Source organism: Dipodomys ordii, unplaced genomic scaffold (assembly GCF_000151885.1).
Source record: "Dipodomys ordii isolate 6190 unplaced genomic scaffold, Dord_2.0 Scaffold49, whole genome shotgun sequence".
In the NCBI taxonomy this organism is placed as follows: Eukaryota; Metazoa; Chordata; class Mammalia; order Rodentia; family Heteromyidae; genus Dipodomys; species Dipodomys ordii.
Window position 1 is genome coordinate 13734104 of NW_012267265.1, and position 13045 is coordinate 13747148.

Below are 13045 nucleotides of genomic sequence, written 5' to 3' on the forward strand. Positions count from 1 at the left end.
GTTCCCAGCCTCCTAAGTAGCTAGAATTATAGGTGTGAGCCTATGGTGCCTGGCTAGATTTTCTTAATGTATTCCATTTTTTTTCTGTTATTTAAATTACTGTTTTCTAACTTCAAGATGTTTATGGAAATTGCTGAAGAGAAATTCAATAACAGTTCAATAACTTTAATTTTGTCAAGTCACAAATAACCAGCATTATGACTTTTCTTTTTCTATTTTGAGCTATGTTGATGTATATGGGTATATTTGCCTATCCCCTCCTCCAGAAAGATCAGGAAAGCTAACACATATCTGTTGCTTCTTTGGGGGCTTTCTTCTATTGTAATTAGGAAGATACTCTAATACTTGAGTATTTTTAAGGACTCATCTTTAATTTGACAATATGCCTTCTCTATTCCAAATGTAACCAGATTTAAGTTGATAATTACCCATAAATCCAGTGAGCCACCCCAAACTGTAACTGGTTTACAACTTTCAGTTCTACTGCATACATTCATGGGTGTCTATCAAATGTTAATTAAAAATTATATGCTGGATTGCATTTTGTGTAAATTTGGATGGCTATTCTTCACTTAAAAATTAAGAGATTCACAGCATTAATCTGTCATCAGGAAGCATCACACTCTAATTTATTGCAGGTGTGTAAAAAATGGTAAGCTTTAGGAATTCAGAGAATAATTTATTTGTACTAGGAAAGAAAGATAACCCATGGCAAGTAAAAATTCAGTGTGAAATTCCAGGACCATTACCTAGGAGCTTTTGTCTAGCTTTTGTTTCTCTTTAATGTTTAGAAGTTCTTCTTTGGATTCAGATAGCCAGTGTTCAAATAAGAACTGGATGCAATTTTTGATTGCCTTTAAGTAGTGGTACAAAGGAATTGTCATTCAACAAAGCAGCTTATGAATACAATGCATTCTGATCGATGTCACCTCTGTCAACATTCTCATCCATCCCTCCCCTACCCACCTCTTCCCTCACTCTTCTTAATTTTTTTAAGATGTACATTACTTTCTTGACTACATTCTCTCCCTCTTCTCTTCATTTGTCTACCACTTCCCTCTTGATCCCACCCACCCCAGATGACTTTAAAGATTTTTGTGCCAGGAGCTGGTGGCTTACACCTATAATATTAGCTACTCAAGAAGGCCGAGATCTGAGGATCACGGTGCAAAGCCATCCCAGGGAAGGAAAGTCCATGACACTTTTATCTGGAATTAATGACCAAAAATTCCTGCTCAAGTGGTAGCTACCAAAAAGTGGCTCAAGTGGTAGCGCAAACTAGTCTTGAGCACAAAAGCTCAAGGGACAGCACCCAGAACCTGAGCCCAAGTACGAGAAAGAAAGAAAGAAAGAAAGAAAGAAAGAAAGAAAGAAAGAAAGAAAGAAAGAAAGAAAGAAAGAAAGAGAGAGAGAGAAAGAGAGAAAGAAAGAAAGAAAGAGAGAAAGAAAGAAAGATAGATAGAGAGAAAAGGAAGGAAGGAAGGAAAGGAGAAAGGAGGGAAAGAAGGAAGGAAGGAGGGAAGGGGAAGGGAAGGCTTTTTCCATACTTGTTAATAGGTAGATAATTATGTGAACATTGAAAACCTTAATGTTAGTAAACTCTCTGGTTTTGGAATTAGTTGAGACTAGTTAGATGTGCTAAATAGTTGCTAAAACATTTTAAGATTGTTTTCACTTTATGATGATGGCTTTCTTTAAATAATTTTCATTTGTTAGAAACTATGATCATGTCTCTCACTGCCTGCAAATAGTTATTGTATGTGGGTATGCTCAGTTCTAAAGAATATCAGATTTCCATCCATTTTCTTATTTAATGATATTGAAGAAGTCTTCATAAGCTTCCAGACTCAGGAGATACAATATTCTTTATTTCTTTCATCTGTGTCTACACTCAATCTAGGAACAAGTGACTTTGCAGTTCCCCCTCCTTTTGAAGGATTTTGTTATCATTTGTAATTTAAGTGGAATAATTGGGTGAAACTCTTGACAGACATATGTTGAACATTTGAAAGACTGAACTTTTCAACTTTTCTTAGGGAAGGAATAGCTTACATTTCATGAATCCACAGTTAATCTTAGAGTCTGTTTATGTCAAGCAAGTTCTTTAAAAAATACCCCTAAGTGTCTTTACTAGCAGAAATGATAGTCCTAAACCCCAATGTTCTTGTCCAATGTAGATCCAAATATTGTATGTTCTATCAAGTAGCATACTTTTACTTAAATGGCTCAATCAAAATCTGACATGCAATGTAAATTTTACATCTTGCTCTCAAATAGGTGGATGGATAGATAGTTATATAGATAGATATCACAATATCTAGAAAAGGTATGTGTAAACTACTGGGAGAGACAATGTATAGTGGAGAGCAAAACTATTCTGTAGCTAAGCTAATTTTAGCTGCATAGGAGAACAAAACTCAAGCTGAAATCAAAGGTTTTTCCTAATTGTAGATTATTAAAATCAGTACAAGTTGTCATTCATTGAGAGGAGTCAGTAGGGCACTGGTAGCTCACGCCTGTAATCCTAACTCTTGGAAGGCTCAGTTTGAAGCCAGCCCAGGTAGGCAAGTCCATAAAACCCGAAGTAAATCTGTGGATTAAGTGGTAGAGTGCAATAGGAGCTAAGGGATAATGCCCAGGCCCAGAGTTCAAGCCCCAGGACTGGCAAAAAAACAAAAACAACAAGAAACAATGAGAGTCATTAACTTAAAAAAAAAAGAATTTAATTCATTGTTATTGTAGCAATAATGGACCTAGAAACGTGTTTTTTTTATTTTTATTTATTTTTTATTGTGAAAATACTGTACAGAGGGGTTACAATGGTGTAAGAATCATTAAGTTTTGTGACACTTACCATAGTATTTTGTTTTAAAATGTCAGCTACTTCACATATGCCCAAACATACTCTGCAAAACTGCTGCTATGTTAAATTGGATAATTAATATCTGTGGCAATTAAAATTAATGCTATAGTGCATATTAAAAATTGTTTTAATTAACCCAAATTGTCAAATATAAAAGATGTGTTTAAAAGAATTATAAAATTTAAGAATGATGGGGCTGGGAAGTTGGCTCAGTGGTAGAGCGCTTGCCTTGCATCCCTGAGGCCCTGGGTTCGATCCCTCAGCACCACATAAGCAAAAAGAAAAAAAGCTGGAAGTGGCGCTGTGGCTCAAGTGGTAGAGCACTAGCCTTGAGCTGAAGAGCTGAGGGATAGTGCCCAGGCCCAGAGTTCAGGCCCCACGACTGGACCCAAAAAAAAAAAATTTAAGAATGACTTATAAGTCTTATCTCTTTCCTTTTTTTTGTTTTGTTCATAGTCAGAGCCATGAGGAAACAGCTGTGCATTGCTGTTTTTGTTTCAGTGATTTTCTTCTAGATGTTTTGGTGGTGGTGGTGGTGGTGATGGGGCTTGAACTCTGGGCCTGAACCCTGTCCCTCAGCTCTTCAGCTCAAGGGTACCACTCTACTACTTGAGCCACTGTGCCTCTTTCAGTTTTCTGAGTGGTTTATTGGAGATAAGAGTCTCACGGACTTTCCTGCACAGGCTGGCTTTGAAACTGGCTCCTCAGATCTCAGCCTCCTCAGTAGCTAGGATTACAGGTCTGAGCCACTGGCACCCAGCTCTTCTAGATGTTTTATAGAATTTAACTTAAAAATCTTTTGGAGGGGCTGGGAAGGTGGCTAAGTGGTAGTGCGCTTGCCTGGCATGCCTGAGGCCCTGGGTTCGATTCCTCAGCACCACATAAGCAAAAAAGAAAAAAGCCGGAAGTGGCGCTGTGGCTCAAGTAGTAGAGTGCTAGCCTTGAGCTGAAGAGCTGAGGGACAGCGCCCAGGCCCAGAGTTCAGGCCCCATGACCAGACCCCCCAAAAAAAAATCTTTTGGAAAAAATAGATTCTATTGATTGTCAATCTTTATTAAAGATTCTAAGGAGATAAAATCTTTTTGAGCATTATATCTTTAAATAAATATGTGTAAATCTTAACTTTTCTTCTAGTGTATATTATCAATTTCTTCTTTTTATGTTTGTATAAGCATTCTCTAATATTTATCGTACTACAATTCTGTAACTAACCTATTCCCAACCCCACTGTCCTCTTTTTCTGCTCTATTATAACATTGAAATGCCTAGAAGAGTTGTTTTTACTGACTCTTGTTGTTTTCGCCCATCTATATTTTGGGGAACATGGTTCTATAAACAGTAGCAATTTATTTGTGCTGGACTGGTAGACAGAAGTAAATCTTTTAAGGTTGTCGATAATCTCTATAATGTCTACCTATATGACCTTCTTATTGACTTACCCATTGATTCTTAGTTCCTTACTTTGATGGTCTATATTAAGTCCTTGTGTAACATCTGACTCACTTGATCACTTTTCTGTGCTCAGCCTTCTTTATATCTCTCAGTATGTGATGAAACTTTCTCCATTCTAGCTATGGTCTTTCCTGGAGTCCTCATCCAGTTAAATATCACCGAATCAGTTACTTCCAAACAGTATCTTTGTAGTTCAGACCATGCTACTGAGATCCAGGTTTTGGTTCACTGGGCTGGCCTCAGAAGCTAGAATGTTGGCTGAAACAATAATTCCATAAATCAAATGTATTCGGTAGATGAATGAATGTTTGCCTCTCCTCCCAGAGAAGGCAAAACAGAAAAAAACAAGCAGATCTTGAAATATCTAGGGAACTTGCAAATTGTAAATCACCCTGTGCTTGCCAGCTGATTTTCTTTCTAGATTTTCATATTCATAATATTAAAGAACAACAAAAGAAGTAGAATATGAGTGAGTTTTAAAAATGGATTTTAGTATATTTTAATTCACCATTCTTACTATTCAAACACCAGGCAATGAAGAATAATGAACCTGTATCAAATGCATTAAGAAATACCTTTCAGTTTATTCTCATTTTTTTAAAAAAAGGTATCTTTAATAAATGGAAGCTTACAAATTTGCCATGCTTACTAATATTAACTTGGACAGCATGTCCTTGAGAAACTAGTTACAGTGTTAATCATTTACAACACAAATAAGCAATTAGATAAGTTACATGATCTGTTGATTTCAAGCTGAGGACTCTGACTACTGAAAATGGCTGTCACTGAAAGAATAAGACATGGACACAGGTTAACAGGACATACGTAGTTAAAATACATAAATTCAAAAATATATAGCTTCACCTTCTAGCAAATTCTCTCACAAGAGCAATGATCCTCAAACTTTATGATGCACCAGAATTACCTGGCAGACATCCTAGAAATTTCTGGATACTGATTTATTTGACCTGAAGTATGGGGCCCAGGAATTCTGATTTTTAACTAGAACCTGGGTACTGCTAGATCTGTTTCCTATTCTCCTGATATGTATGCTACAGTTTTCATCAAGCTGAGAAATCCTGCTCTAGAGAGTTTATCCTCATGTGAATAGGGAGTATACTGTACACTGTTCACTGTTCACAGTAATACCCAAAGTATTTCTCTTCCAACATGAGAGATGTTTTGTTCCTACATCAAATTCTTTGTGCTTTCCTTTAAACTTCTTGCCCCCTTAAAATTCTTCTACTCCTCATCACTTTACCTCATATTTATCCTTTGTATCTCAAGGGACTTGCAGATAGAAAAAGGATTTTGTTGTTAGGCTCATATAACATGCCAAGTGCCTGCCTTGCTTCTATGCCTGTGAGTGGTATTCCATTTGCTGCAGGCTCAGACTACTGCACCTGTACTAACTTTGCTGGAGACTCTGTTTCTTAATAGTTGAAGCCACACTGATCTGAATGTAAATGCCATCTATTCTATTCTGTTCCTCCTGTACCCAACAGGTATTTTGAATTCATTGGACTTCCAATTTTAGCTAAGCTAAATCTGTAATTTCTACATACTTTAGCTCTGACAAGGAAATGATCTGCCTTTATTTCTCAGACGTATCACTCAGAAGAATTTAACTAGATGCTGAGAAGGAAGAGACTAGATGATGAATCAGTGATAAAAGTGAAAATCAAATATATGTTGGACTTAACTACAAATCTTCTGGCCCCTTGATACAGTCTAGGAAACAAATATTCAATACATGATAAGTACAACATCCTTCTCAATAATGTGCTTAGCAGAGATATTATGCTTTTTATTAATTTTAAGTTGTAAAAAGTGTTCACAATTTCATAAGTAAAATGTTCCATGTTCATTTTTGCCTATTTCTTAATTTCCCCCCTTCTATCCCTACCTACAAGTTACATAGTTCATTTTTTAAATTATCCTGAAATAGTTGTACAAAGGAGTTTCCAGTTTACAAAGCAGCTTTGAACACAATGCATTTTGATCAATGTTACCCAGTCCACATTCTCACCCCTCCCACCCCTCCTAACGCCTCCCCTCACTCTTTTTAATTTGTAAGATATACATTGAAGCCTTGACTGCATTCTTTTCCTTTCTCCTCTATATTGGTCTATCCTTTTCCCTTTGACCCTACCCCACCCCATTGAGATGACTATGCTTTTTGAAGAGTGGTTCTTAAATATAAGTCTAGCTTATTTAAAATTTTAACTTTCATTATTTACAAGTAAATGTATTGACCTGTGATTCTAGTATTGGTGAAGCTAAAGTAGGAAAATCACAAGTTCAAGGCCAGCTTGGCCTACAGAGACACTCTAAATAAGTAATTGTATCACAATTATATTTTGAAAAATCTGACCAAGATGAAAAATCAATTCATTTGATAAGTAAATGATTAATTGATTCATTATTTAAATATTTTCCTTTATATTTAAAATTATATTTCTCCAAAAGTAAACTACCTTCCTGCATTTTTAAATGATTCAATTAAATAAATATTTAGCTCACTGGAAAATTCATCATAAAATGTAATGGAGAAGGCAATAATAAAAATAGCAAGTAACTTAGTTCCTAAGCAGTATTCAAAGGATTTTATAGTATTCATTGATATGTCCACCATAACAATAAGAGCAAGGTGCTACCATTACCCTCAGCTGAAAACCACAGCTGGTGTCTGACCATGCTGAAGGTAGATGTCTGCCCTTCTTGCCACCTTTAACAGCTTCCCAGTACTTCTTTCTCAACATGCATTTGTACTTAACAGTTTGACTAAGGCAATACTTTTGCTTTCATGTTCACATTTTAGGACATTGTTATAGTAAAGCTTGAGGAAAGTTGTGTTGGAAGCAGCTTGGACGTGTAGAATTTTCAATCCTTTATATAATGTTAGTCAAGCAGACTCCTAGAAACTGGCTTATGACTGTTCATTTTTATAACTATTTGTAGCTTTAACATGAGCTGGCTATGGACCATGGAATGATTCTTTCTTATAAAAATATTATGAACTAGTACAGATATAGGGATATGTAAAACAATATTACAAAGTACTCACCAAATTATAATTTAACACTAATTGGGTTATAATATGAAATAATTAATAACTTAATTGTTGTGTGCAAAGACAATGAAAGCTATTGTCACCAGACCTTTAATTAGTTCTCATTTCCTGGTTTAGAGAGTTGTAAACTATTGAATAATCTTAATGTAGAGTTGGGCAATTTTTTTATTAGCAAAATGTACTGAAATTTTGCCTTTTGCTCTTTTGTAAATTAACATGCAAGAAAGAAATACTTGGAAAAACTTGATTAGCAGCTTAATTTTCTGGTGACAAAAATCTTTGTAATCCTTATGATTTAATACAAAAATAAATATTGAAAGGAGATGCAGTCTATCCTCCTGTCTTCTTATTTTTTGAGCTCTGGATTGTTTTTATTATATTTGCTGTTTTATTTTGAAGTGATGCTCTCCATATAAGTTGGGAACTTGTTGCTTTAACTATGGTTATTTTTGAAGTATCCTTCTTCATAAAAGGGAAGAAATGTGTCTCCATCTCTGTAATTTTCCCCTAACTTACTTCAGAAATACGTTAAATCTTGCAATTTATCATTAGAGTAACAATATGAATAAAAACCCAAACTAGGTTTTGAGGAAAATAGTGAATAAAAAATAATAGACAGCAGTTGTATGAGTGAAAATTAATAACTACTTTGAACATTGAAATGCTTTTCTGTAAGATATAATAAAATGGATAATTTAATAGTCTAGTTTAGTTTTGCCCTAATTTACGATTAGGAATGAGGAAACACTTCGCCCTTGGCATTATTTACAGTACTGAAAGTGTTTACTGAAATGTCCTCAGGTCTGTGCTACCATCTTGTCTTGGAAACAAAGTCAAATGTCTGTAGCTGTAGTTTGCTTTGGGTAGCAAGTTTTAAAATTTAAATACAAACAATGAATTCACTGAAAATCCTTGAGTTTTTTTTAGTAGATAAGTCATGCATCTAAGTACATTATTTCAGAGAAATTGCTTTGCTTTTTAACTCATAGTATTATTGAGCATAGTTGTTATTCTCTAAAGAAAAATGACCAAAGACTACTTTCCTGTGTTAGTCAGTTTTCTGTTGGGGTGACAAAAATACCTGAAATGGAGAGGGTATAAGGAGAAAAGGATTTAATTTTGGCTCATGATGTCAGAGGTTTCAGTTCATGTTCACTTTGCCCCCTCCCTTTGGACTGTAGTAAGGTAGACATCATGGTGGAGAGTGTTTGGCTGAAGAAACTGCTCACCTTAGGGGCCCTGAGAAGTGACAGCTAGAGACAAGAAGGTGCAGTGGAATCAGTTTCCCCTTCAGCGACCTGACTCCAATGACCTAACTTCCTCCCTTAATGCACAACCTCCTCGAAATTCCATCACCTCCCAGTAGTGCCACAGGCTGGAACTCAAGCATTAAGCACTTGTCCTTTGTGGAACATTTAAGATGGAAACCACTACAGTGACTGTTTGGGGAATTTCCCACAGGGTGAGAACAATAAAACTGTTTTTTTGAAGTGTAATTTCTAGGAAAGTTGTGTTTGTCACTGACAAAGTTCTAGTTACATGATATTGTCTGGTCTTTGAGCAATGCTGTTTACTGTTCCAAATCTCCCACTAAGGATGCATTCAGCTTAATATCTGAGGAAAGGGAACAGTTAAAGAGCACTCACATTGAAAAATCTTAAACCACACTACTTAGTGATCTTCTAGCTCACCTTGGCTTTTTATTATTTCCTGCTATATAACTTTACAAGTCCTATCATCTGTTCATCTCAATGATTTTTTTTGTTGTTGTTATTTGTCATGGGGCTTAAACTCTGGGCATGGGTACTGTCCCTCAGCTTTTCAGCTCAAGGCTAGTGCTCTACCACTTGAGCTACAATGCTGCTTCCAGCTTATTCTGCTTATGTGGTGCTGAGGAATGGAACTGAGGGCCTCATGCATGCAAGGCAAGCACTCTACCAATGAGCTATCTTCCCAGCCTGATTCTTTTATTTTTTTCTGATCACAAAAGGATACCTGGTAGAACTATAACTGAATTCAATCAGTTTAGATCTTGGTGGATGCAAAGCCCATATGCACAACTAGAAGATAAAAGAGAGAAGAAAGGCCAGTTATTTGCAACAAGTAAAGAGAGCACTAAGGCTAATTCTCTGAGAGTCTCTCTGAGGAAAGCAGACAGGAGGCTTTTATTGGAGAAACTTCTAAATACAGATTGCAACGAAGACTGCTTCATCAGTGCATGTAGGGGCAGGTACATTCCTGACCAGGTTCCATATCCTCTATCGTATATTCAAAAATTGGAAGAGGTCAGGAATGTGTCTAAGAACTATAAGGAGCAGAATTACTCTTGGTTATCTAAAAGGAGCAGGCCAGAATGACACAGTGATTTGGTATGGTTACAGCTGAGCTGGGAAAAGTCTTATTTGACACAAAATCAACTTGGAAGGCCCTTAACAATTGGCAATCATTTAAATGAGAATCAGGTACCACTGTCCAGGCATAGATGATTATTTCAGAAGAACACAGCTAGCAGCTAAAATAATATCTGAGATAATACATGTATTGTAAAACAAAACATGATTAAACTTGGAAAACACATCAAAGTGCACAGGGAGTCAAACATAATCTCAAAGCTAATATTTAGAGCTAGTCATTTTAAAATTTATTATGTATTTCAATGTAGTTTCTCACTTTTCATTTTATCTATATGAAAACTAAAGTGTCATATAAAATTAGCATATTTACTTTTATGTAATAAAATTCATTTATAAATTTCAAAATCCTGTTTTAATTCTGTATCCAAAGGCATATCTTCCACCCTCCCGTCCAGCAGTCCAATTTTATCCCCAGTGAATGCAATGTTCTACAACATATCCCTAGTGGATACTCCAAACTCTCTATATATACCATATTTATCATCTATGTATAAAATTACATATTTTATATATATATATATGTTATAAATTTTTTAAGCCAGGAGCCGGTGGTTCACGATTGTAATCCTAGCTACTCAGGAGGCTGAGATCTGAGTATTGCAGTTCAAAGCCAGCCTGGGCAGGGAAGTCCATGACTCTTAACTCCAATTAACTACCAGAAAACTGGAAGTGGAAGTGGTGCTGTGGCTCAAGTGGTAGAACACTCGCCTTGAGCTAAAGAGCACAAGGACAATGCTCAGACCCATAGTTCAAGCCCCACAACTGACCAAAAAAATAATAATAACAGGCACAGAAGAGATTCACAATATCAATATGAACTTTTGTAATGATATACTTTAGGAACAATTTTATTTATGAATTGTTCTTTTCTGTAGTTACCCTATAATACTTCATACCTCGGTTGGCCATAAATAATTAAAACCTGAGGGAAACCACGGACAAAAAGGGGTAGTACTGTTCAAATCTATATAATTGTTTTAATTGCCTTCTTACTAATGAGCCCATATTTCCATCCACTGATAGAGAACATTTTCCTAAATCTTTTTCTTGCTAATACACTGAGGAATCAAGATCTATCCCTGGGTGAAGTTCACAGATGGGATTTCATATCTGTGATTGGCAGTTCAAATGAGATTCTGGGTCAGACACACAGCACCCTTGGCAAAGATAAAAAACGAAATGAGCAGTCAGGGGATAATGGTCAGTTGTGCTTATCAACCTCTTCCTCTGCTTTCAGCAAAAGCATCTCTAGTGCCTGTCACTCATGCTCATTACCATGGCTGTTTCTGCTGGGCTGCGAGTGACACAGCAGGATATTACTGTCTGAATTGCTAAGCATCCTTCAGGCAAAGACAATAATTAAAATACTCTGATTTAAAAATGGTAATTTTTGTTGGCTCAGTACTATGGCATGTGGGGATCAGAATACAGAATGCAATCTTAGCACTAAACTGACTGTGCTCAAGCATGTATTAGATGGAGTATCACTGAGGTAAGTTTATATAACATGGCCTTTTACGTTGATAAATTAGGGGCAGATAAGTAATATGTAATCTGTGCTTATAGAATTTCAATTTTAGTCCAATACAATGCTAGTGTTTTGTACACTGAATTTCATTCACTGCTCACGATTAGTGACTTTAATCATACACAAAAAGTATGGTTAGCCAGGTGCCAGTGGCTAGTTACTCAGGAGGCTGATATCTGAGGATCGTGGTTCAAACCCAGCCCAGGCAGGAAAGTCTATGAGGCTAGTTTCTCCAAAAAAATTATTCACAAATAGCCACAAGTAGAGTTGTGGCACTAACTTTAAGCAAAAAGAGGTTCAAGGACAGCACCCAGACCCTAAGTTTAAGCCCAGGGTATGAAGAAGAAGGAGAAGAAGAAGGAGAAGGAGAAGGAAAAGGAGAAAGAAAAGAAGAAGGAAAAGGTGAGGTGGAGGAGGAGGAAAGAAGGAAGGAAGGAAGGAAGGAAGGAAGGAAGGAAGGAAGGAAGGAAGGAAGGAAGGAAGGAAGGAAGGAAGAGAAGAAGGAAGAGGAAAAGGAGAAGGAGGAGAAGGAGAAGGAGACAGAGAAGAAGAATTAGAAGGAGGAGGACGAAGGAGGAAGAGCAGGAGGGGAGGAAGAGAGAAAGAAAGAAAGAAAGAAAGCTTAAAGACATTGAAATGTTTTCCCAATAAGTCAAACACATAGTTTGTGATGGGGTTATTGATTCTGGATTTTCTCCTACTGCTGATTCAAGGTGTTTAAAGTAATGCTTGATTATGGGTATAAAATAGTCATTGTGCTGTATTCTCTATAATGTGGGAAGGTTGGTCTTGTTTTCTCAAGAATTTGGCCAACATTTGAAGACCTGTTTTGGCACCTCCTCCATCCCATTCAGTTATATTAAAATGGAAAGCACCAATTCAAGCTGCTTAACTGGCTGACTTCAATTTGTTGCACTCCCTTGACCTTTTGGGTATTTTACAAATTTACATCAGCTTCCTTTTCAACCTAGGGACATTGTTGAGAAGACCTTATGAAATCTCATTCTCAAAATCAAGTCTTTACCTTTCAGAAGCATGTGCTGGGAATAAGGAAGTTGAGAGCAGATGGTGTCTATGAAGCTCATATAGACACCATAAAGGCTCATAAACCTCATAAAAGTATTCAGTATCATGTACAATGTCTTAACCAAACAAAACACTTGGGTGTAAATTATTTGAATCCAACACTGCAAGGTTATTACCCTTAGTGAAAATTAAATGTTGATAGACATTTGAGTACTTGGAAATAAAGAATAATATTAACACATTGTCAGAATTCACTAAATACTTAATATTACATTTCTGTCATTGAACAACATTTTTGGACTCTGTAAAGCAGTGCAGTCACTGGTAACCTATCTTCAGAAATACTCCCTTAAACACAAAGGGAGGGTAAGAACCAGCATGATGCCTCCAGATCTGTTTCAAAGTCAAATCTGGTTGTCCTTTTTTCTCTTTTTTCTTCTTCCTTTTTTCTTTTTTTTTTGCTTTGGGTAAATGGGAAAATTAAGTCATCAGGAAAACTGAAGAGCACTATATTTCCATAAAATTAAATTACCTGCTTTAGAAGTCTAGCGTTTTAAAGTTGTATTATGGACCGTGAAGATTTTTACATGCTTGGTGTGGGAGAGGAGTAGTGTAAAAGAAACCATGAACCTTTGAAAGGGACACATTGCAAGGGCTTCTGACAACTTGGCCTTAGGTTTCAGTACCAC

General features: G+C 36.3%; 1 protein-coding gene across 4 annotated transcripts in view; it reads left to right on the plus strand.

Moving 5' to 3' along the window:
- The window catches only part of Arhgap24 (Rho GTPase activating protein 24), a 449827-nt gene that overhangs the window by 375620 nt on the left and 61162 nt on the right, over positions 1–13045 (plus strand). The window lies entirely within an intron of this gene.